This window comes from Ambystoma mexicanum, chromosome 4p, assembly GCF_040938575.1.
Source record: "Ambystoma mexicanum isolate Mex_15411 chromosome 4p, UKY_AmexF1_1, whole genome shotgun sequence".
NCBI lineage: Eukaryota > Metazoa > Chordata > Amphibia > Caudata > Ambystomatidae > Ambystoma > Ambystoma mexicanum.
In genome coordinates this window covers 160,863,319-160,889,922 of record NC_090927.1, presented here as the reverse complement: position 1 = coordinate 160,889,922, position 26,604 = coordinate 160,863,319, and the positions used below count along the sequence as shown (strand labels likewise).

Sequence of the window (26,604 nt, the reverse complement as noted above, 5' to 3'; positions counted from 1 at the left end):
GCAGGAATCTCAACCTTTGGAGGAACCTCTCTCATAGGCAACTGAGATGTAGGCAACTCCGAACGCTTACTAAGCAACAGAGCTAAGTCGAGCGCTAAAGCAGTTGAAGAAGTGTCAAGTGAAAATGCTCTCTTATAAATGCTCAATAACTCTGTGGGACAACTAACCTTTCTCTTTAAACATTCATCCTGCAGGTACTCTACCATTACCTGTATCACTTTCCTCTGCATTTCTAGCATATATTGACTGTATGTGTCATATACCTCAACTGGAGTTATCGATATGTCTGAAATCCATCTAATCGCATCTTTTGTACAAATTCGCGCCTCCTCAGATGTCGATTTACGACACGGAAGAAAATCGTTTCTGTACATACATACTTTCTTCTTCATAATCCTCATTCCGTAACCTTTCCAACTCCTTTCTATACTCAAATATCCTCTCAACATGCTCATGTACCTTCTCCAGAGTGTCTCTTGAAAACGCTAAAGTATTCAGGTCCCTCAACCCCTGTGGGAGGTCTGCATTATTTAATTTACCCCACATTACACATAAATGAATCCCTAAACCTTCAATGAAAACATTTTTCTCAGGAAAACTATCCATATTAGAAAGTGTGGCAAGAACATTAGCTCGATCATCTCTCTCCATGCAATGCTTAGCCCATGCAAACAAATCCTGTTTCTTTTCTGTAGGAACAATATTACGAGTAACAATCCTCGACCCCGCATCCTAATCAACTACAAGCGGTACAGAACTACTTGGGAGTGAGGGTGCAGGCAAATTCAATGGAGGTACCATTACTGGTGCAATGGGAAGAGGCAGAGGAGCAGGTGGAGGAACAACAACCGGAGGAATAGGAACAACAGGTTGAGCAGGAAGAGCAGGAATAACAGCAGGAAGAGGTACAGCAGGAGGAAGAGGAACATACGGAGGTGGTGCAGAGGCACCAGGCCTTCGTTCATTTAACAATTTGTCGATAAACTCATCAGAAACATGAAGATCTTTAGAAGGATAGATTTTCTGAATACCGAGTGAGAAAGCCCTGTCCATATTCCTAACCGACTCAGACTGTTTGTCCTGATCATATAACAACGCCTTTTCAGCATTTGTTTTATGACAGCGCACATGTTTTTCCCTACTTTTAAGCTGCTGCAACGCTTCTCTTTTCCAATTTTGCAAAACATCAAATGCTGCAGGTCTGGCCTTCATTTTTAACAAGACTGACTCTAAATATTCAATACGAGGGATCTCAAAACTACCATTGACTGGCCACTGAAGTTCGGAGGCATGTCTGGTTTGTCTGTGCCAAATTTTATTAAATACTACACTTCCAATGCCATGCTTACAGTACATAGTACATGCCGGTGACCCCTCTTGTGGTGCTGGACGGTTAAATTCCAAAGATTGTCTATCGCTGCGGAATAATGCCCTAAAGCAGCTAGGCAATTTCCCAGGCATTTCTCAAATACTCGGTGTTACCTGGTCAATAATTGTGTCTGCAGATACAATGCGCCAAATTCAAATTGTCAGGGTTGAATTAAGAGTCGGGTAACGACTCACCTGACCAAACCTAAGGAGGACCGATCGGTTTACAAAGGACTTACCTAACGAATTTTACCTTGTGTATGGTGATTTCGGCAAATCTGCCCGCCTCAAAAAATTGACCCTCGTCAAGATGCCGTCTCAGACCACACGGCTATCGTCCAGGGAACGGATCGTGCAGCGCTGTTGAGGTGTCGCGTCTCGTTCAGTCGGGCCCGTTATATCACACCGTCCGATCCCGGTCCAATAGCGTGCGTCAACCTTCAATAATCCGGCATCAATCTTGAGGGTCCCTATTCCGGGCGCCAACTGTGAAAACAAGGAAATAATATGAGGCAGGGTAACCAAAAAGGAAACACACCAAACACAGGTTTCAAAGGAACATACAAAGTACTTTATTTTATACTGAATCCAGTTACAAACGAACAGAACAAAATTCAGATAGCTATCGACCCTCAGTACAACACAGCGAACTCCGGCGTGGTTCGGTGTGCTCAGTGAGTGCAAATATTCATTGAAACAGTCAGGCTTTTATACATTTCTCCAGCCTGTTGTCCAGCCTTTCTGCAGGTTAACCATTCCATAAATAAGTTACTGCTCTAGGGTCCCTTGCCAGGTCAGGGGACAGAGTGTGAAGGTGTACAGAGGGAGTCAAAGCAGTCGGTACAATCTCGGTCGGTAGTAAAGGTTTTAGAGGATAGATTTCTTCAAAGTACCAAAGTCCTACAGCAGTAATTGCGAAAATAACAATTATCGTTATCAAAACACAGCAGTACGTTTTCGGGGCCCAGGCACATTGTTCATTGTCCAAGTTGGTCACACCCTTATTCACAAGTCCAGTGCGGGGAGCAGCAGTGGAGGTGGCAGGTATTGTAGTTCCTCAATCGACGACCCCAATGTTCGTTGCTGGCGACGCTACGGTCGCGCAATTTCTTAGTCCTTCCCAACCCTAGCCAGCAGAATCCCTTTTTTCCCTTTTGTTCAACAGAAACTTTCTTATACAAAACTTTCGATCACTTCTCTTTCTCAAATGCACGGAAAAACCCGTGCCGTAGTTCTATTTTCTTCGTCGAAGGTTGTACCTGGTGGTACCCAAGATTGTTTGGTCTGAAAATAAGGTGTCGTCACTTCCTGAGGGAAGCGACGTATCAGAGGCGACAGAAGTCGCAGAGCTTGAAACAGTATTTTCTGGAAGTGATTTTTCAAAAGAGTGCGGAGACGAAATGGACTGTTCCCCAAGCTCCACGGGCTCAGAGAAATTCTCTGATGCACTCACAGCGCTGTTTCCTACTCCAAGATCAGGGACTGTAGCATCAGCGAGGGGTTCTGCTTCTTCTGTAACGTGTGGCGTCGGGTGAGGAAGTTTCTTGACATGTGTCGCGTGGATCCAGTGTTTCTTTCCAGCCACCCGCACTGCTGTCCGAGTGACCAACAGCACCTGGTAGGGTCCCTTCCAACGAGGAGCGAGACAGGAAGACCTTTCATAGGCCTTCACTAGGACCCAACTTCCAGGCTGTATATCGTGTCCTGGGCCCGTGAACCGTACAGGTAAAGCTGAAACCACCTGGTGATAAATGAAATACAGGTTTTTAGTTAACTGGTTACAGTAGTCGGAGAGAAGTACATTTTCTACATCGCGCAATGCGCAGCTTTTAGGCAAACCCCAAATATTAGCAGGTCTCCCCATTACCACCTCAAAGGGAGAGAGCCCAGTCTTAGTTTGATGGGTTGTCCGCATTGAAAGTAACACGATCGGTAAGGCGTCCGGCCATTTTAGTTTGGTGCCGGCACACGTCTTAGGGAGCTTGATTTTTATGATACCATTGTGTCTTTCCACTAATCCGGCGCTCTGAGCATATCTGGCCGAATGGAATTGTTTGTCAATTTGCAATGCCGTACATATCTGTAGAATTACAGCAGCGATAAAATGCGGACCATTATCCGACCAGATAACTCTCAGCAAACCGAACCGTGGGAAGAATTCCTTTAACATGGTCTTTGCAGTGGTCATGGCTGTAGCGTCTTTAACAGGGAAAGCCTCGACCCACTTACTAAAGGCGCAAATGACCACAAGGACATATTTTAGATTGTTACATCGCTCCATTTCAATAAAGTCATAGTGGATCACTTCAAATGGGACAGAAGGAGGCCCAAAGCTACCTCTTGGAGTTGCTGTCCCCTTTCCCACATTGTGTTGTAGGCAAATCATGCAATTTGGGACGTAATGCTGGGCAATTTTTGAAATCTTATCATTTACCCAGACTTTCTCTAACATTCTCGTGATCTGTTGAGCGCACACATGTGTGGGAGCGTGTGCCATGGTAACCATCATTACTATATAGGCATTAGGAAGCAACCATTTCCCTTCAACCATGTCCCCCCAACACCCATCATCATCGAGTTTCCCCAAGCCCTCAGCCCACCTCTTGGATTCTTCTAATGTGGCATCGGCTTGGATATCCCGTACAGACCCAACACCCTCATCCATTGCATAGGCATCTACAGTCTCCCTTGAAACATACATCTCCGTGAAGAGATCAGAGGCAGTTTGTCTAGCTATTTGATCAGCGAAAGCATTCCCTTTCCCTACATCATCTATAATCTTGCGATGTGCTGCGCACTTAATGATTGCTAACTGACTAGGGAGCACAAGCGCTGAAAGCAATTGTACTCTATCAGGGAGCCATGTTGGATCTTGGTGCCATGCGAAGTTAAAAACCCTCTCTCTGACCAAAGTCTCCCAAAGTTGTGAGCCACCCCAAAGGCATACTGGCTATCAGTATATATGTTTACTGTTAGCCCTTCGGAAAGCTCACAAGCTCGAGTCAATGCTATAATCTCTGCGGCCTGCGCACAGTTATGCGTAATTCTCTTGGTCTCCACAACCGTACTCAATGTAGTGACTGCATAAGCAGCTGTGGATGTACCATCCAGTAGTTTGAAGCAGGAGCCATCACAAAACAGCTCCCCTTGTGGGTTATCCAAAGGAGTGTACCTCAAATCAACTCTGCCTTTTGTATCTTGTTCAGTAGTATACAGGCAGTCATGTGACTCTTCGTCACCGCAAACAGTATTTTGCGGGAAAGGTAGGAGTTCAGCCGGATTAAGAACGCAGCACCTCCTAATTTGAATGTAGGGAGCAAACAAGATTAATTCATATGTTGTCAGTCGTGCGGAAGTGAGGTGTTGCGTTTTGGTTTTGTTCAATAGAATATCTACAGAGTGAGGCACCATCAGGGTTATATCATGGCCTAGGACCATTCCCTCACTCTGTTTTACAGACGCAGCAGCAGCAGCGACAGCACGCAAAAATCTTGGCAAAGCGCATGCAACAGGATCAAGGGCGGAAGAGTAGTAACCGCATGGCCTATTCTTCCCTCCATGTTCCTGCGTTAATACAGCCAAAGCACATCCATCACATTCATGCACAAACAACACAAAGGCCTTCTCATAGTTCGGTGTGCCCAAAACTGGCGCCGAACATAATGCAGTCTTGAGCAACTCGAATGAATGTTGATGCTCCGTATTCCATGGCAATGGCGAAGAAATACCCTTCTTCTTCAAGGCCAACATCGGTTTTATCACTAGTGAGAAGTTTGGGATCCATAACCTACAGTAAGAAGCCATACCTATCAAGGCTCTAACTTCCTTTTGTGTATTTGGGACAGACATGCCAGAAATGTCTTTTATTCTTTCAGGTGTCAATCTTCTTCCCACCTTTGACAGGAGATAGCCTAAATAGGCGACCTCCTGGCAACAATATTGAAACTTTACCGCATTTAATTCCTTCAACAGATTCAACCCAAGCAAATTCTCTCCACAATTCGAAGTCAAGAGAAATGGACAGTGGTCCGTAAAGTGACCCAAAGAAATAGGTACTGGTGAAGAAACCGGACAAACAACTGGTGTGCCAGAAAACCCTACAGAAACATTGGTTTGCCCTGACAGTGGAATGTTTGGAACCCGAGAATGAGTGTCTATCAAAAATTGATGTTTCCTATTTCCCACTACCATTTCAACGTAGGGAACTTTCTCATTAACGGGAATAGGTGTAGGTTCCAAACCCTGCTTTGGGCAATCCTAACGAAACAAAATATCATCAAAAAGAAGCTCTTCAGATAGATATGCAGCACAAGGATGATCAAATATGTTTCTAGTATCCACACTCGAAGTCTGATTATCCTGTGAAAAAGGTTGTTGGGGATCCTGTGAAAACTGGCCTCTACCAGGGCCCCCTACACCCGGGCGACCTCTGGATCGTCTACCCATATTTCCAAATGTGTTATTCGACCTCTGTCGAAGGACGGGGCATTCTGCACGCCAATGACCCTCCTGGCGACAATAGGCACACTGGTTAATATTCACAGGACCCAAGGGCACATTCCCTTGTGGAACATACTGACCTCTAATCTGCAAACTACCCCCTCTGGGGCCTCTAACAATTTGCTGTAACAATACTTTAGTCTTCAAATCACCTTTTCTCTTCTCGACTCTATCTTTTTCATTATTGACACGGTTCTCGTAGTACTGAGCCATGTGCAGTACTTCTGATTGGGATTTCGCCTGCCAAGCGCTCTCAGAAGACATAATTTGTGACTGGATGTCAGGCAGCAATCCACGTACAAATTTGTCCACAAATAATCTTTTCCCAGACTCTGTGCCTAAGTCTTGTCCACTGAAATCCGAGAATGCCTGTTCGAACCGATTAAAGAACTCGGTAGCACCCTCAGATTTTCCTTGGACACAGGCCGTAAACTTGTCCTAAATAATTCTCTTTTCGGGGATTATAGTTTTCAGTTTTGCAATGATTCTGTCAGGCAAAGTTAGTATCACCTGAGGTGGTCTCTCACCAGCTGGCCTTTCTCCATCAAGCCTAACTATGTTAGCCCATGTATCTCCCAACCCTGGTACATCGTCTATAGTTCTAACTTGTTTCCACAAATCTACAGGCAGGAGTACAGGGAATAGCAAATCAATGTCGTCTAGGGTAAACACTGAGGTCTGCAAAACAGATTCTATCTCTTTATAGAACCCTGTCGGATTTTTCCTAATGTCAGGAATAGTTTGTCTAATAGTATTCACTTCCTGTCGTGAAAACGGGACGTGAACAAACTGCGATACAAGATATATGGGGTTTTTCTTTGGTCACGCAGCTGTATTCATTTGGTAGAGTGGTGCTGGCAAATGCAGACATGATAAATCGACTTTCGGCCAGAGAGAGAGTGAGAGAGAGAGATAGAGAGAGAGAGAGAGACAGAACGTGCAGAGGGAAGAGAGCAGAGAGAGCTATACTGTGTCCTGTGCTTGAAACAGCTACTATAGGTATATTGCGTTGCACTTAATTATATCAATTATTATTATTTTTTTATTATTAGTGTATTGGGTTACATCAAAACCTTTACACAAAAAGAGAACGTATTTAAAAACCAGAACCAGACAATTAATTATACAATGATTTCACAGATCAAAACAACCCCTTCATAATTAAAATGGATTTGATAGTTCATGGTTCATTCTTCAATTCTTATAATGCCTCGGGAGGATAGCTCATGGGCACTGTGCTCACCTTAGAAACAAGATGACAGGAGCAACACAGGTTCGATCCCCGATAACCTATCATATCATATCATAAATTCTAAAAATCTCAACGTGTCTAAAATCAGAGATACTGATGCCCCTTTAGAAATCATTGACCAAATTGTGTCTACTGAACCATTAATACAATCTTTTAAATGTCTATCAATGATTGCCTCGGGCATCCCAGAATCTTCAGTAGCAAATTGGGTCTATTTCCAAAGGATCTTTTTTGCCCATCAGAGCTGCGTCGCTGTGAGAATAGGTCATGTCGATTAGATGTGGATAACGCAAGGTGGGATATGGGAAGCGGGATTTTCTGACTATCATGATCACTGCAATATGTAAGGGATTAAGGGGAGCGTCACAGGGAAGGCAGCCATACCAGCTAAAGGCAATACCTAAGCAGTGTCGCACTAAAAAAAAGAGAAGAAAGATTCCTACGATGAAGATATCCTCACACCACTGCACAATCTCAGGGTATGTGTGAGGCCAACTGGGGAATACCTTCGTTTAATTGTGGCCTTGTGGTTTTAATTAGTTGGTACTGCCGTCATTGTTTTTTTAATTCAACATGATATGAACAGCCATGTATGTCAATTTGTGTACAGCAGCTTAGATTACACAACTATCTATAGTCCCAAGAGAAAAGGTCACGATTGTCACACATGTGCAATATGTTTGTAGCAGCACTATGTAAGAAAAACAGCACCTATATTTGTGATACATTTCGTTAGCGCCAGGTCGCGGCATTTGGCTGCTGTGACTTAATGTTGAACAATGGCCCATTGTTAGGTGGTTCCTTAACTTCAATAAGCTCGAAACAGCCCCTGTTCAAGGGTGTTAATAGGATGCATGAGAGGAAAGGACCTTTCCCAGGGACATTCTGTCATTTCTCAATGCATAAAGGCCACTGTGGTGAAAGGTGCTACGTGGAATTCGCGGGCTTTAGCTATAGGGGGGTTCACACTTTAAATGATTACGTTTGTTCTGTTGGCTACTGTTTGGGGGTCTGAAATGGAAAACCAGTAAAGCCCGAATGAATGATGCGAATACAAATGAAAGATATTAGTGTTTTAAACGCGTTTGCAGCTTTTCAATTCTCAAGTCTTTTATCATCCACAGTTTTGCTAAATTGTGCTTTTTGGTGAATACTTGGCTATTATTTCATAATAAACTAACTCTATGTACATTTCGAGACCGCATCTATGTGGAATGCTGACGTTTCGGCCCGTGCATCTATCTTCGTCGGGGTTCCTGATGAAGGGCGAGCCACAGGTGAAACACGTCCATGCAGTGGCATGAATGAGTTTATGGAAGACTACCTCCATGAATCTCCCCTGGGCTATAAAACGAATAACTAACTCTCTTTGTCAAGGTATCGCGATGGAGATAATACATGCCAGGTATGGCAACAGGGTGGGCGGCAACTTTAGGAGCATAGTGGCAGCCTGAGGGAGAGAGGAGGATGGGGAGGAGTGGCCACCATGTGACGGGTGACATCATTAATAGGCGCGGCCGCTGGGCGCCGGTAGGCCACAGGCATCCAGGGTCTTGGGCGCGCTATAAGAGGATGAGGAAGCTGTCCGAGACCTGGCAGCAAGGAGGGCAGCAGCTAGGATATATGGTTCCCCGCCAACGCCTGAATTAAGAGCCAGGAGTGGTGCGGATGGGGTCAGGGTGTGAGCGCTGTGGTGTGTGACCCACCTTATTGTATTGCCCATTTAAGATGGGCAGTGAAGTGTGTTGCCCTCCCATGTGTATTGCCCTTTTAAGATGGCCCCGCTGTTAGAAAGAAATCCTGGGCTGCCGGAGGTGAAAAGATAAAGCGCATCATGTGGGCACGTGGACACAAGGGAAAATAAAGCAAAAGAAAGGACTCTGTGCTTGCATTGAAAGTAGGCATGTGGCATCAAAGCAGAGTTTTTCAGCATCTACAGTGGCAGCACTGTTCTGAACGTGGAACTGCTACCCTTGTGCTCATCAGCATTGCGATCCATGATCACATGAGCCTCCTGCACCCTGCGCACTGCTCCAGCAGTAGAAATGGACTGGAGGAGAAAAAAAGAAATGGTAATCACCTGCCAGCACAGCTCCCCCAAGAAATGCAGAAGCCTGTGAGGGTTGCAGCTCCACAGGTGGGCTTGTGTGCCCTCCGATGTTGGCTGTGCCCTGCCAGTGGGGAGAATAAGAAGTGACCTCAACGCTATGCCATTTGTGTTGCCCTACTTGCACAGTAAGTGTGCACAGCAACCTGCCACTGGTGTGCGCTCTCTGCTACTGGCAGCTTCCTGCCCACACTCGTGCCTCAGAGGGAGGCCTAAGCAGCAGGTAGCCCCAACGCCCTGGTACTAGGATCGCATTGCCTGCCCTGCAAGTGGCCCTAACACCTTGCCATTAGTGTCGCCCAACCAGGCCCATCATCTATGGCCCAGGCCGATGCGGCACCAGGTGCGTTTCCTGCCAGCTCCTAACTGGGACTCCAACTGCCCAATGGTCCTGCTTGGAAGATGGTGAAGGAGGCATGGCCAGGGCTACTGCCCCACCAACAGCAGTGACTCCTGCCCGGGGAGGAGAGGACGTGGCCCAGACACCAAGCCACCTGTGTCCGGCTAACCAACGTTTTGTGGCCCTGATACCCGCCACCTGAGTGAGGCGTAACAAGCAAGGAGGGATGCAGCTCTGCACGGGTGCTTGTGCGCCCTCCTGTACCACTGCAATAAAGTGACACTCCTGCCTGGGGGAGCATGAGCAAGAAAAAGAAGGGTAAATAACATGCTGTCACCCCATGCCCTGTCAACATCAGGTGGCACAGCCTAGACACCCTAGCTACCCGCATCTCGCTGCCTGCCCCAACATCAAGGGACTGACTGAGCCTGAATGTGGTGCCGCCTAGACGCCATGCTACCCGCATCTCGCTGCCTGCCCCAACATCAAGGGACTGACTGAGCCTGAATGTGGTGCCGCCTAGACGCCATGCTACCCGCATCTCGCTGCCTGCCCCAACATCAAGGGACTGACTGAGCCTGAATGTGGTGCCGCCTAGACGCCATGCTACCAGCATCTCACTGCCTGCCCCAACATCAATGGACTAAGCCGATGTGGCCCCTGGTGCCCCAGGTTCAGATTTTCCGGCCTTTGAACTGTACCATCAACAGACCTGTACCCATGGTAATGACTATCCTGAGCGGACACTGAAGCAAAGTGAACTGGCCTCCTGCAGTCCTGCAAGTGCTCGGAGAAGACACAGTAAACATGTGTTTAGATGCTGTGAGCCTGCATGTAGATTATGTGCTTAAAGTGGTCCCCGTTAAATGGATGGGAAGCTGTGCTCCCGTAGTTTTGTAGGCATGCTCTATGTGGTGCCAGCAGCTAGAAACGGCATCATTCAGTGGTGGAAGTCCCACTTACCCCAGGTTAATAACGGGTCTTGTGTGAGGTGGTAGAACTGCCAACATTCCATCAGCGTTTCGCCAAACATGACTGTCACCTGCTCATTCGGTTTAGAGTGTGTTGATATGTGTTTGATGTCTATAATTAGGTGAGTCCTCATGTGCGTAGCAGTGTCATATCCTATTATCTGCCCACCCCATAATTCCCAAGTGGTGTACGTATTGTTGTTCTGTAATGGGGGGAGGGGATCATTTATGTTTCAGCAATATTTGTTTGTTATGAAAAAGGAAGAGTGTGGTGTGTGACCCACCCAAGTGTATTGCCCATTTTAAATGGGCAGTGATGTGTGTAGCCCTCCCTTGTATATTGCCCTTTTAAGATGGGCCATGCCTCTGTCATGGCCGAAGCTAAGGAAAGGAGCCGCTGCAGTCACGTGCATCAGAATGGCTGCAGACTCCCAAAGAGGAACGACTGAGTCCCTCTCTCATTTAGACCTGCAGGCCTATACTCTGTGAGCACGGGCATTCAGGCCATCATGCCGTGGGGCCCTCGTGCCAACAAGGTGGGAAGGGTCTGCACGGCCAGGGTATGGCCCGCCCTGCCCTTATTTGAGACTGAGTGTCCCCTGGTCACCTCCTGAGGCACTGGGCCTCCAGGGGGCTGGTATCCCATAGCACCCCTGGGTCTGGCTTGATGCCAATAGCTGACCCCCATAACAAGCGTTTGGTTTAGCACATTGCATTTAACTTATATAGCTCCCAATCATTTGGGGATTATGGTAGATAGATGTTCCTCCTAGATGGGTCTCAAGGCTCAGGGCTTTACGATAAAGCAGTCATGGCCGGCACCTACCGAACAGTGCTTAACTGGAAGACGCGCAGGGGCTGACAGAACTGGACTGGGGGTTTTGGTTGCCTCACAGGCAGTGGTCAAAGTGATCAGGAGCGGTTGGGAGCGGTGCTCCTCTACTTTTTAAATTTAAGTTTTACTGTTCCTGTAATTTTATTTTAAAAAGAGACCGTTCAGGAATGGTTTCATTTTAAAATAAAAGTGTAGGAAGAAGTTGAAACTTGCACCTTTCCGTACACTGCACTGAACGTTCCCTTAAACAGCAGGTGTGATTGTTTGAGAGTTTGAATTGCAAGTGGGAGGGGGCGTTGCGATGGGGTCTGTGGGGAGCGGGAGCAGGCCAGCAGGGAACACGTTCCACTACTTCTTTTCGTACACTTCTACCACTGCTCCCAGGGGTATCTTCATTTCCCCAGGACCGGTCTTTGGGCATGGGGGCGATAAGCAGAACCGCTCTCTCATGTCTTCCTAAGGCTAAGGGATGGGCTTTGGAAGATCTGGAATCTGTTTGAATGACGTGCATTCTCTGCTGTCGAATTTGGCAAATAAATAAATGCAGCCAATTGCCTTCCAAAATGATCACTGTGTCCTGCCTCTCCTCGGCCTTCCTTGCCGCCCAAACAGTTGCTTTTTCAGGGCATGAATGCAAGTGGCGGGAAGTGCCGTTGAAAGGATGGATGTTGCCAGTGTAAGCAGTGCTGCTCCTTGCACCGGTTATCTGCTGGCCCTTCTGCGCATGTCTGTTCAGATAAGAGCCTGCACGTGACACGGATTGGCGGCCGCCTGTTTTTCCTGCGCTTAGGGGGCGCGCCCAGGGTGTGAAATGCGCTCGCGGGTATTGACCGCATCCGGTGTCATCACTCAGACCGAGGAGGGCTGTGTGACAAAGTAGGCGATAGAGACTTCACACCCCATTCTTGCCATCGCCCCGAGTCCATACAGCACCTTCTCAGTGAACAGGATCGATACAGCATTGATCCCCCTCCCCACCCCCCTCCCTCGCAGGCTGCGGGATCCGCTCCCGGCATCACCTTTAATTAAGCTCCAGAGATGGGACGTGGGGGAGGTTTTCTGCTTCAAGATACAAGCTCGGCTATTACTTTGGAAAGTTGGTAGTTGCAGCAAGTAAAGCATCTTTTGTGTGCCGTACAGTGCATACTTGCCAACATTGTGTGACCAAAAAGGTGTAGGATTTTTCAAGTTTCAAAAATAATGATTTGCATAACAATGACATCACAGGAACATACAAAACATACATTGTTGGCACCATTGAAGCATTTTAAAACACGCAACCCATCAAACAACACAACATGGAAAGATGTTCAGATTTTAAAAATGTATAATTTTGAATGGTAAGTTAACCCCAAATTCAATTACACAGAAGGTAATGGCACATAGCTGGTAGGCAACTGTTGCCACTGCTCTGTAGCAGCAGCCTGGGCAATACATATGTATTCCCGCAGTGTAAGAACACTGAATGACATGGAGACTGATACCCTCACCAGTCTGATAGGCAGATGCTGTGTGATGGTGTTACGCTCTGCCACTTGCCTTCACTGGTGGTTCCCCTAAGGCCTGTCCCGGCCAGAGTGCAGGGCAGAGTCAGGCAGCTGTCAGGTCAGTGGATTGGTCTGAGCCCAATCAAAGTATTCACCTACCAGTCCACTGTACAGACAGACTCATTCATGTGTTGCATGCTCCGTCCTGCAGCCTGCCTTAAAGTCACAGAAATTACCCGCCCCTGTAAAAAGCAGTAGGATCTGGCACCCCAATCTGTAGGCGGTAGGACTGCTTAAAAGGCAGTAGCCTACTGCCTAATATGTAGGGTTGGTAAGTGTGACAGTGTGCATTCTCAGGGGTATATATATAAACAAATGGCTTGGCAAACATTTGCTGATCCTTGCCAGGCCTCCAGAAGCCACAAAAGCAATGTATATGTTGAAAAAATACATATGTTAAATGTTAAAGGTATTTGTACCGCGCACAGTCACCAACGGAATTGGTCCCCAGGTGCTCTGGCGGATCTGCAAACAATAAGGTTGGATGGGTTAGTAAGGTGAAGAGGGAGTAGGATAGTGAGAGGAGTGGTGTTCTGTTGGCAGCTTCAACTCGGTATACACCGGGTGCTGAGCTTTGGTGCAGGTATTGGATCGGTGTCAGTCCGCGTGTGCTGTTGCTCCGGCTTATGTGTTGTTGCAGTGTTGTGAAGTGCGTGCGGCTTGTGGTGCGAGAGATGGTTGTGTGAGTTTTTGGGTAAGATGGGTATGCAGAGTTTGAGGTTATATTGGTTAGTGGGTTACCTGACCTTTAGCATGCTAACTTTCACAGTTTTGTCTAAGTGTGGCACTTGTTGGCCTTCACAATCCTGTCTAGATGCGGTGCCAATTGGTGTTCACAGTTCAAAGTGTGGCACATGTTAACATTCAAATTTCATCTAGGCGCGGGCATTCTTTCCTTCAATCAAAGTCCTATCTAGATGCGATGCAGGCTATTGTTCACAATTCTATCTAAGTGTGCATATGCTAGGTATCTCTGTAGTTATGGTTGACATAAATATAATTGTTTTCTCTGATTCTGTGAATAAAAATCTGTGCCATATATCATACCCCTGTTTAGCAATAATGGAAGAGTCTTGACTGTGTTTACTGGGTCAGGCAATGATCGAGGAAGGGAATGGGTCTTTTTTGAAAGATTGGCACAAGTAAACAATCCCTAAAAAAGCTCCTCTACGGTTGAATTTGCCACTATTACTGATTTGGTAGTTTCCTTTCGTAGCAACAGCCAGGGAACAGGTAATGACTACTGAAATGAAGCCATAGGGCCTCATTACAAGCGTGCCGGTCTGGAAAAAATGCTGGTCATTCTGACTCTGGCATTTTTTCCAGACCGGCACACTTCATGTTTGTCAGTGGTGGCCACGGATCTCTCGGCAGGCCTGACCTGCCGGGAGATCTTGCCCCTACCGGCAAAGAAATGCTTGAATCACCGGCCCTGGTAATACCGGTGCCGGTGATTGAGGCAACCCAACTCCATAGAGTCCTATGAGACTGCATGGGAATGGGAACGTACCGGCACTCCGCCGCCTGTAACATCCAGGTAATACCGGGATATCGGGAGGCTGAGACGGCAAGGGCAGCTGAAGAGCCTAATCAGGGTCATACCATCATAGAGATTAACTTTCTGCAAATCATGGTGCATTCCAAAGAGGTCTGAAAGATCAGTGCGTTTAAACAGAAGCTACTCATCTGTATTGCAAAGTTCTTCGCCAGGAACATAATAATCAGACACCACGTGAGTTGTAGCACTTTCTAGTTGGATACTTTTTAAGGGGCCATACTTGACTGGAAGTCTGATCCTCAATGCTGGATCAGAATGGGCCAGGAGGATAGCTCAGGGGCAATAGAAGCACATGTTCGAATCCCGGTCCAACGCTTAGAGACTGGCCTCTGGTATTAAGGGTGTAATACAATATGAGCTAGTATAATACTTCATTATGTTTTCTGCAATACCAGACCAAAAAGATGTAAGGTCCACCAGAAAATGCATTATGAGCCACAGGTTAGAAACAGCTGGGTTAGAGTGAGGTACCATTAAGGCCTTATGGCCCCTACTATGGGATTGGGGTGACTTTCAAACTGCAGGATTTCAAGCATCTGAACCTGTGCTGAGGAAGATGAAACAAAAACAAAGAGGTGATGGCTGGAAGGTTTAGAATGAATCTTAACCACTGGCATTGCTCTGGACAACCCTCCAGACCATCGTTCTTCGCCTGCCAAGCCATTACAGAACGGGGAAAGACCATATGTAAATCAGGCTTGGTCCCACCCTCAAAAGGGGCAGTCCAGCCCGAACTGCTAGGTCACATCCCTTCTGCACGAGACCACAAGCATCGCCAGACAAGATGAAAGGCCATTTATTCTCATTGGTGTGACTGTTCTGATCCCACCTGTCGGTAATATTGCTGTTTCTTCGACTTGTACATTGTAGCCAGGTCTTTTATCACAGGGCTCACATGCTTTACGAGTGGCAACAGGTAATAAACACATTTTCAATGGATAAATAAACATACTGTGATGAAATACCTACTTCCCTGTCGGAGCACTGGGATGAGCAGTGACTAAAACACAGATTCAGCCCGACACTACTACTAACCCCGGTCCTTGTTAACTTGTGTACAATCACTCTACAATAACAGCAAAGCAGTAGTGAGAGTTTCACGTCTCCAAGGTGTTAAGGTTGGGTGGGAGGGGTGCGTTCTAGCCAGATGCTATTTTACATCTTTATTGACAAACTGATAAAGGCCCTGCTAATGAACTATTTCGGCCCTGCAAAATAGATCCACGACATCTAACCCACCTCTGCTTTTGCAGACGATGCATAAATCTTTCCATTTTGCGTCTACTGAACAAGATTGTCCTAATAATGTGGGGGTTAGAAGATTAAGGATCACTGTAAGAATCATCTATTCTCTGTCCTGACAAAGGACTTGTGGATTCAATGGGGAAACCTACCTGGGAAGTGGTTTACCCTAGATGAATAGGCCAAAACGCAGTGCGTTTACACAACATCTGTAGAAACATCCATTAAAAATGATAACCCTTGGGGTAACAGACATTCAGTACCCTACAGAGACAAGGAAAGGCTGTATAAAGAGAGGGTCACATGACACAAGAAGGGATAGGTATACTTTTAGAAAATTGCAGGAACTTTAACAAGTATGATGATATTAGAACATGCCATTTGTGTGGTTCACAACCTGGCAAGAGACTGATTTGTGATTATGTCCTCTTCGAGCCTTTGTTTTTTGCTCTGTGTGAGAAGTTCAAGAACTAAAATGAACGTCTAGAATATTTATTTGTTGGAGAATCAAATGTCTCTATGGCATAATAGAGATGCTTTTTGTACACTATCCCAGAAAGAATGAAAGTAATTGTGATATGTGAATTTGTCAACCACAGCGTGTTACATGTTTTTTTTAAAAACGAAACACCAAAAACATAGGAAACCTGATGTGAAATGAATAAAATGATGGTTTCCTTTTTTGAAAGCATGAAGTTTTGAGTCTGGTCACTGCTAGCTTAGATTAGTGTCAGTTTCATGTAGCTGGCATAGGCCTAACACAATTGGTTTTTGAAATACAGGAGAAGGAGGTAGTCTGTGATTCCTATAGAACACATTATAGGTACCCCTTATATCACAGACCCCTCGATAACAAAAAATATGTGGGTATGACCTGCTGTATACATGCGTTTGTATTTTGCCATCAAGCCTTTTAATGAATTAATGATTTGCAGACCTCCCTTTCAGAAACAGAACACCTGCATCTTTTATTTAAGCAGTAAACCCCGACAGGCAGGGGCTTTACTGGGCCAAGTATTGCCCCGGGGCATTAGCTGCCTCAGTAAGACCCCCGCCCGGAGGAGTATATTGCTATTAGCATTCCAGCACGTTGTACCTGGATGCTAATAGTGTTTTTTTCCAGTTGCGAAACAGCGTGTTTGCCGTTTCTCAACTTGAAAAAACTACAATACAAGATGGCCGTCATGGATTAGGGAGAAGTGAACTACACATAGTCCCCTCTCCCTTTCCATGAAGGCCATTTGTCACGTGTGAAGGCATCATGAAGTAGACACAGATCACACATTCAAAATTAATTCTCAAATTTTTATAAACTTAAAAAACAGGATGGTATAAGGCCTAACTTGCCCTATGCTAAGGTGGGGATTTTTCTACCCAAACAAAACAGAGCTTCTTCCCGCTCTTGGCTTCTGATCAGCTTCCCCTTCCCCAAGTTCAAACAGTTCAAAAGATATCGGGGTTCCCTTCCCCAAGATATCTAATCTTCCCGCTTTCAGAAAAACAACACAGTGCTTTGGGACACTTCCCAGTTCCTTTGATATCAGTACTTTTCATCAGTTCACTTAGACAGTTCGGATTCTTGATTTCAAAATCACATACAAGTAGTTGCAAACCACAAGCTTCTTTCATTGGCTTTTTCATAATGGAGGCACTCAGTCAAGGTGCAGTTATCGGACCACACGGTCCACCCATTACAGGTAACTCAACCGATGCATCCTTCTTGACAGCTTCTATCAACAATTGTTCACTAACCCTTTTCTGTATTCCTCTGGCTCTTGCAACACAGGTTTCCTCTTAAACTGAAATCTTGGAGCCCTTTTTGCTTTAAGCCAATACTTGATTTCTCATCTCATACCCTTCATGGCATTCTCTTGACTTTGTCCATACTTGTTTTCCATACAATGCATTCTGTTGTATCTGCCACATGTGTCACTCTTCTTTCCCTCCATTCACAAGTGCTCAACTTTCGTTTTACTCTGTGCAGCATTCAAAAAATGCTTACAAAAACTTTCTGTTCATTCGTTATTCAAAATACATGTTTCAGCATTCAAAAGTACTTGCAATGACTTTCAGTTTGTTCGGTATTCAAATTACTTGTTTCGGCATTCAAAAGTGCTTTATTACAAGTTACCGGAGCACCCCGGTATGAGTGTTTGCCTGTTTTCCACTGGCCGGTCGCACACGACATCTCCCTTCTGCTTGTTGTCCTTCGCGATGGGCCTCTCAACGCTCCTTGAGCTTTCCGGCTTTCCCAAGCTTCACTTCTCCCTCGTGGCAGCCACAGAGAGCACTGCTCGCTCTCCTGCTTTCCTGCGGCTCCAGTGCTCTTATTCCCCTAATAATGGTTATCCAGATCAAGAAATCCAGGCAACAGTGCAGATTAAGCGCGCACATTTTTTTGCCTGTTGCTCGATTGAAGAAAGAGCCTTCTATAACGTTAGCACCACCTGCTCTGAAATGTGCTTTACTTAATACGTGGTCATTGGTGAGTCATGCAGCTGAGCTGGCTGATTTTATTGCTGAATCAAATCTTGATTTTTTTAGCAATTACAGAGACTTGGCTCCACAAGGCTGCTCTTCATGCTGCGCAACTTGCCACACCTGATGGATATAAGATCCATTGCATTGATCGTGACGGGACCAGGCGAGGCGAGTGGCCCTGATTTTGAAACAAGTTCTCAACTTCTATGTTTCAGATACACCAAAGCTCGATCACTGCGAGTCTATGCAACTCAAACTGAACATTAACCCTGGTAGCACATTTAGTATCCTGCTATTAAATACACCACATATGGCGACATCCCTGTTTGAGGAACAACTATTAGCCCTTCTTGGGTGTATTTCTAAACATCATACAGCTATTTTGGTATTGGGTGATTTTAACATATGGGCCAATAATCCTATGGATTATGACTCAGCGTCACTAGTAGAAACTCTTGAAATCCATGGCTTTCAACAGCATGTCAAAACTCTGACACATAATGGCGACAATATCCTGGACTGGATCCTATCCAAAAATCCTGAAGTGTTCCCAATTGCAAGGAAAGGAAAAATAAAAACAAAAAAAGGAAAAGGAAATTCACCATCCTTTCCAAATCAGAAAACCTCCAGGGGATTTAAAAAAAAAAAGAAAGCCTCCAGGGACTCTTAATAAGCAAAGGGTCCAAACCTTACTCACTCAATCAGCAGACAGGACAAATTCCAACATTTTCATAGCCACAATTACCAATCGAGTCTGGTCACCAATTTGCGCCCATTTCCACCAATCCTCTAGGCTAAGAGTTTGCCACATAGATTTAAATTCATCTAGAAGAAAAACTCTGGTCTGTGTTAAGGCCGTACGTGATATGATATGATATGATATGATATGATAGTTTATTTATATAGCGCCTATGCACAATGTTTTTCAAAGCGCTTCAAGGCAACGGAGGGAACAAGGGAAAATACAACCACATTCTTACAGGCCATGAACAGCAAGGATGTGAAATTATCTATCGTACTCGGCTTGACGACATTTCAGATAGTGCAAGAGCTAAGACATAGATAAGGAAGGGAGGGGGATAGTGGGAAGGAAATGGAAACAGACAGGCGACTACCGTACTAGGCCTGACGACATTTCTGCTAGAGCTGGAAAAAAACAAAAGGTGAGGGAGAGGGGTGCAGAAAGGGAGGGGAGGAACAAAACAAACGACTATCATACTAGGCCTGACGACATTTCAGATAGTGCTGGAGGAGTGGTGGGGAGGAAAAAAACAGTAATGGGAGGGTGGAGGAAACAAACGAGGTTGCTATCATATTAGGTCCAGGGACAATTCTGATAGAGTAAGTGCATAGAAGATAACATTACTAAGTGCATTGGGGTTTCCACAGAGTCTCTATTATGACAAAATCTACACTATATCAGATCAAGTAAAATTCTTACAAAATACAGAAACCTTAGCATCTCCATTTTGTACAGCGATCAGCACCGAAACCTCTTTATTTGTTTTAAAAGAGGTATCGGGTCGGGATGTCACTGACACAGTTCATGGAATGAAATCAACATCATGCACAGGGAATATTTTCCCCGCTCCATCATTCAAAGAGTTTTTGAGTTCCTTGGTTCCATGGGTAGCCAGATTTATGAACCGCTCTTTTCAGGAAGCTTCTGTCCCTGATATCATCAAGGAGGCCTAGATCACAGCCCTGTTAAAAAAGGAGAATCTTGATCCGAATGATCCCGGAAACTACAGGTCTATTACAAATGTGCCTTTTGTATTAAAAATACTTGACAAAATGGCACACACTCAGTACCAAACATTGGTAGAACAACAAAATTGTCTTGCTTCTGGACAGTCCGGGTGTTGTTCCAATCATTGGACCGAAACGGCATTATCAGATCTAAAATCCAATATTGCAGGAATAATTGATTGAGGTGGTTTGGCATTACTTCTACTATTAGATCTATATGCCGCCTTTTACTTAGTCGCTCACGCTCGTTTGGCGGATAGACTGATCAGGGTGTGTAAATGCTCCTTTGCAGCCTGCTGGTTTAGATCGTTTCTTGGCCCTAGATCAGCGAATGTGGTACAGGATAACACACAGTCACAAACAGCACCTCTTATGTGTCGCGTTCCACAAGATTCTTGCTTATCGCCCTTACTGTTCAATATATATTCTCGGCCTTTATGCAATCGGTTGGCCTCCTTGCAGGTACAGTTTGCAAATTATGAGGTCGATACTCTGATCATAATTGAGCTGTCTGGCTCCTATAACAATGACTCCAAAAGGGTTCATGAAGTTTTCAAGGCCGTACAGTCGTGTATGGCTATGAACTCCTTAGCTCTAAATAACAAAAAAGCAGAGTTGCTTATTTTTGGAACTCAACAAAAGTTAAAACAGCATGTCCCTCATTACGATACCGGCGCTAAACCATGGCGCTATTAGCACCATGGTTGGTGCTGGTATCGTAACGTGTCCGCCATGGTGAAATGGGGAAATACTGCCCCATTCCAAGGTTGGCGGGGCGGTATTTCCCCATTTCCCCATGGCCCTTCCCCATTCCCATTTTTGCCCCATAGGGCATAATGGGAATGGTGAAGATGCTAAGTACGGTACCTCAAATTGCGGTACCGTAATTATCGCGAAGGTCCCTTTGCGGGTCCCTACTTTAACGGCTGGTCTAGACCAGCCGTTAAGGTCGGGTCACGCAAAGGGACCTCGTAATTAGGCGCTAATGGGTTAACGGCGCCACAGCCTTTTACGGCGCCGTTAACCCATTAGCGCCAGGGTCGTAATGAGGCCCCATGACTTAAAATTGCGGGTGACATAATCAAGGTTTCTGAATCTGTTAAAACGCTCGAGGTCTTTTTTGATTCTCAATTATCTTTTAAAAGACACGATTCTCATCTTAATTACTCCTGCTCATATCTTGTCCACCTGTGGCAGATTAATTCTTGTTCATCAGACACCAACAGGGTGCTGATTGCAGCTGCTATAATCAACATAAAATTTGACTATTGCAATAGTCTGGTTGTTGGTACCTCTCAAACTAACATTACAAGATTACAGGTAACACAAAATGGAGCAGTACGTGCCGTCTGTGGAATTGGTCATCGGTCTTATGTTTCCGAGGCTTGCATCAAACTGCACTGGCTCCCGGTTAGTCAAAGAATTCAGTTTAAGGTTCTGTTATGGTGTTTAAGTGCCTGGTTGGTGAAGCTCCAGCATAACTCTCTCATGAGAGCCTCGGACACATAATTCACAATTCAAAACTCTTAAAAGTGGGCAGCGTTGGCATATATAGTTAAGGCTACTTCCCACTCGTATTCATTTTCAATGACACTGAGACTACAGGAGACATGCTGTTCTGACAACCCGAACTAGAGGCACTAGAAGTCAATAAAGACAGATATGGGAACTGCTACTGTGTTCATGCCCGTATCATGGCCAAAATCAGTTTTTGACATTTTATCCAGTGTAAGCCTTAACATCATGTTTGGGGCACACTTTAGCCGCACCGCTGGCTCCGTACTAAAGAGTTGTAGGACATGCCCCCAATTTCATGACCGCCACCTTGGCTTGGTGTTGCACCTTTTCAAATTGCTGAGAGCCGTCGCGGTCGGCAGGCAGGACAGGAACCAGGCAATAAATGGGGCCGGGTGCTGCACTGTTAACAAATGCCCTGTAATTGCTAATGTGAAGCATTCACGTTCTTAGCCACTGCATTCCTATGCCCATACGTTTAGGCAATTGCAAGGGTCATTAGATGTTAGTACTTACATGTCAGGGCAGTGTTTACAAAGGTGGGGTGGGCAGGCGATAGGTCATTCATGCAGCAGTCCTTAAGTGTCTGGTCTCAGATGAGCACTAGAGAGTTAACTGCTTGTAACATTGAAGCTGAACCAAAAGATTATCTTTACAATGTGAAAAGGAGTTAGACGGCCCCACACAAGTAGATCCGCCCCCCTCCCCCACAGTGTCTGAAGTTATCCCCTCTCCTAGCAACCCTCAACAGCACCCCTAAACATTTAGTCTACCAATAATATTTTTGCTGAGCTTGAGGCTTCTATGTCCCTTGCGGGGCTAAATCCAAGACTGGATTGGACTCGCCCCCATGCTCCTACAATTCAGAAAAGTACTCAAGACCCACCTCTTCAAGGAGTCTCTCCTCCCCGACACCTAGGCCATCACGTCGCACCATGCCACTTGACTCGCTAGATGCCATCCTTCCCTTTCCTCCCCGCCTGTACCTCCCCTCTGTGCCCCTCTATATCCTACCCCCGATGTATACCTGTTCTGTTGTTTACCTCTGTAAAGCACTCTATTATGCATCTGTACTGTTGTTTACCTCTGTAAAGCACTCTGTTATGCCTCTGTACTGTTGGATACCTCTGTGAAGCACTCTGTTATGCCTCTGTACTGTTGGATACCTCTGTGAAGCGCTCTGTTATGCCTCTGTACTGTTGGATACCTCTGTAAAGCACTCTGTTATGCCTCTGTACTGTTGGATACCTCTGTGATGCCTCTGTACTGTTGGATACCTCTGTAAAGCACTCTGTTATGCCTCTGTGAAGCGCTCTGTACTGTTGGATACCTCTGCAAAGCACTCTGTTATGCCTCTGTACTGTTGGATACCTCTGTAAAGCACTCTGTAAAGCACTCTGTTATGCCTCTGTGCTGTTGGATACCTCTGTAAAGCGCTCTGTTATGCCTCTGTACTGTTGGATACCTCTGTGAAGCGCTCTGTTATGCCTCTGTACTGTTGGATACCGCTGTAAAGCGCTCTGTTATGCCTCTGTACTGTTGGATACCGCTGTGAAGCACTCTGTTATGCCTCTGTACTGTTGGATACCTCTGTAGAGCACTCTGTTATGCCTCTGTACTGTTGGATACCTCTGTAAAGCGGTCTGTTATGCCTCTGTACTGTTGGATACCTCTGTGAACCACTCTGTTATGCCTCTGTACTGTTGGATACCTCTGTAAAGCGCTCTGTTATGCCTCTGTACTGTTGGATACCTCTGTGAAGCGCTCTCTTATGCCTCTGTACTGTTGGATACCTCTATGAAGCGCTCTGTTATGCCTCTGTACTGTTGGATACCTCTGTAAAGCGCTCTGTTATGCCTCTGTACTGTTGGATACCTCTGTAAAGCACTCTGTTGTGCCTCTGTACTGTTGGATACCGCTGTGAAGCACTCTGTTATGCCTCTGTACTGTTGGATACCTCTGTAGAGCACTCTGTTATGCCTCTGTACTGTTGGATACCTCTGTGATGCCTCTGTACTGTTGGATACCTCTGTGAAGCGCTCTGTTATGCCTCTGTACTGTTGGATACCTCTGTAAAGCACTCTGTTATGCCTCTGTGAAGCGCTCTGTACTGTTGGATACCTCTGCAAAGCACTCTGTTATGCCTCTGTACTGTTGGATACCTCTGAAATGCACTCTGTAAAGCACTCTGTTATGCCTCTGTACTGTTGGATACCTCTGTAAAGCGCTCTGTTATGCCTCTGTACTGTTGGATACCTCTGTGAAGCGCTCTCTTATGCCTCTGTACTGTTGGATACCTCTATGAAGCGCTCTGTTATGCCTCTGTACTGTTGGATACCTCTGTAAAGTGCTCTGTTATGCCTCTGTACTGTTGGATAAGTCTGTAAAGCACTCTGTTATGCCTCTGTACTGTTGGATACCTCTGTAAAGCACTCTGTTATGCCTCTGTACTGTTGGATACCTCTGTAAAGCACTCTGTTATGCCTCTGTACTTTTGGATACCTCTGTGAAGCGCTCTGTTATGCCTCTGTACTGTTGGATACCTCTGTAAAGCACTCTGTTTTGCCTCTGTACTGTTGAATACCTCTGTAAAACACTCTGTTATGCCTCTGTACTGTTGGATACATATGTGAAGCGCTCTTTTATGCCTCTGTACTGTTGGATACCCTGTAAAGCACTCTGTTATGCCTTTGTATTGTTGGATACCTCTGTGAAGCACTCTGTTATGCCTCTGTACTGTTGGATACCTCTGTAAAGCACTCTGTTATGCCTCTGTACTGTTGGATACTGCTGTGAAGCACTCTGTTATGCCTCTGTTCTGTTGGATACCTCTGTGAAGCGCTGTGTTATGCCTCTGTACTGTTGGATACCTCTGTAAAGCACTCTGTTATGCCTCTGTACTGTTTGATACCTCTGTAAAGCACTCTGTTATGCCTCTGTACTGTTGGATACCTATGTGAAGCGCTCTTTTACGCCTCTGTATTGTTGGATACCTCTGTAAAGCACTCTGTTATGCCTCTGTACTGTTGGATACCTCTGTGAAGCACTCTGTTATGCCTCTGTACTGTTGGATACCTCTGTAAAGAACTCTGTTATGCCTCTGTACTGTTGGATACCTCTGTGAAGCACTCTGTTATGCCTCTGTACTGTTGGATACCTCTGTAAAGCACTCTGTTATGCCTCTGTACTGTTGGATACCTCTGTAAAGCACTCTGTTATGCCTCTGTACTGTTGGATACCTCTGTGAAGCGCTCTGTTATGCCTCTGTACTGTTGGATACCTCTGTAAAGCACTCTGTTATGCCTCTGTACTGTTGGATACCTCTGTAAAGCACTCTGTTATGCCTCTGTACTGTTGGATACCTATGTGAAGCGCTCTTGTATGCCTCTGTAATTTTGCGTACCTCTGTAAAGCACTCTGTTATGCCTTTGTACTGTTGGATACCTCTGTGAAGCACTCTGTGAAGCACTCTGTTATGCCTCTGTACTGTTGGATACCTCTGTAAAGCACTCTGTTATGCATCTGTACTGTTGGATACCTCTGTGAAGCACTCTGTTATGCCTCTGTTGCCTCTGTACTGTTGGATACCTCTGTAAAGCACTCTGTTATGCCTCTGTACTGTTGGATACCTCTGTGAAGCACTCTGTTATGCCTCTGTACTGTTGGATACCTCTGTAAAGCGCTCTGTTGTGCCTCTGTACTGTTGGATACCTCTGTAAAGCACTCTGTTGTGCCTCTGTACTGTTGGATACCTCTATGAAGCGCTCTGTTATGCCTCTGTACTGTTGGATACCTCTGTAAAGCACTCTGTTATGCCTCTGTACTGTTGGATACCTCTGTAAAGCACTCTGTTATGCCTCTGTACTTTTGGATACCTCTGTGAAGCGCTCTGTTATGCCTCTGTACTGTTGGATACCTCTGTAAAGCACTCTGTTATGCCTCTGTACTGTTGAATACCTCTGTAAAACACTCTGTTATGCCTCTGTACTGTTGGATACATATGTGAAGCGCTCTTTTATGCCTCTGTACTGTTGGATACCTCTGTAAAGCACTCTGTTATGCCTTTGTACTGTTGGATACCTCTGTGAAGCACTCTGTTATGCCTCTGTACTGTTGGATACCTCTGTAAAGCACTCTGTTATGCCTCTGTACTGTTGGATACCGCTGTGAAGCACTCTGTTATGCCTCTGTACTGTTGGATACCTCTGTAAAGCACTCTGTTATGCCTCTGTACTGTTGGATACCTCTGTAAAGCGCTCTGTTATGCCTCTGTACTGTTGGATACCTATGTGAAGCGCTCTTTTACGCCTCTGTATTGTTGGATACCTCTGTAAAGCACTCTCTTATGCCTCTGTACTGTTGGATACCTCTGTGAAGCACTCTGTTATGCCTCTGTACTGTTGGATACCTCTGTAAAGAACTCTGTTATGCCTCTGTACTGTTGGATACCTCTGTAAAGAACTCTGTTATGCCTCTGTACTGTTGGATACCTCTGTGAAGCACTCTGTTATGCCTCTGTACTGTTGGATACCTCTGTAAAGCACTCTGTTATGCCTCTGTACTGTTGGATACCTCTGTAAAGCACTCTGTTATGCCTCTGTACTGTTGGATACCTCTGTGAAGCGCTCTGTTATGCCTCTGTACTGTTGGATACCTCTGTAAAGCACTCTGTTATGCCTCTGTACTGTTGGATACCTCTGTAAAGCACTCTGTTATGCCTCTGTACTGTTGGATACCTATGTGAAGCGCTCTTGTATGCCTCTGTAATGTTGCATACCTCTGTAAAGCACTCTGTTATGCCTTTGTACTGTTGGATACCTCTGTGAAGCACTCTGTGAAGCACTCTGTTATGCCTCTGTACTGTTGGATACCTCTGTAAAGCACTCTGTTATGCATCTGTACTGTTGGATACCTCTGTGAAGCACTCGGTTATGCCTCTGTTGCCTCTGTACTGTTGGATACCTCTGTAAAGCACTCTGATATGCCTCTGTACTGTTGGATACCTCTGTGAAGCACTCTGTTATGCCTCTGTACTGTTGGATACCTCTGTGAAGCACTCTGTTATGCCTCTGTACTGTTGGATACCTCTGAAAAGCGCTCTGTTGCTTCTCAGAGCTATGTCCACACTCAATAAATACC

At 45.6% G+C, this 26,604-nt stretch overlaps 1 protein-coding gene across 7 annotated transcripts in view; it reads left to right on the top strand.

Moving 5' to 3' along the window:
- OTOF (otoferlin) overlaps nucleotides 1–26,604 on the top strand; it is a 1,702,209-nt gene that overhangs the window by 267,281 nt on the left and 1,408,324 nt on the right. The gene's annotated exons all lie outside the window — the stretch shown is intronic.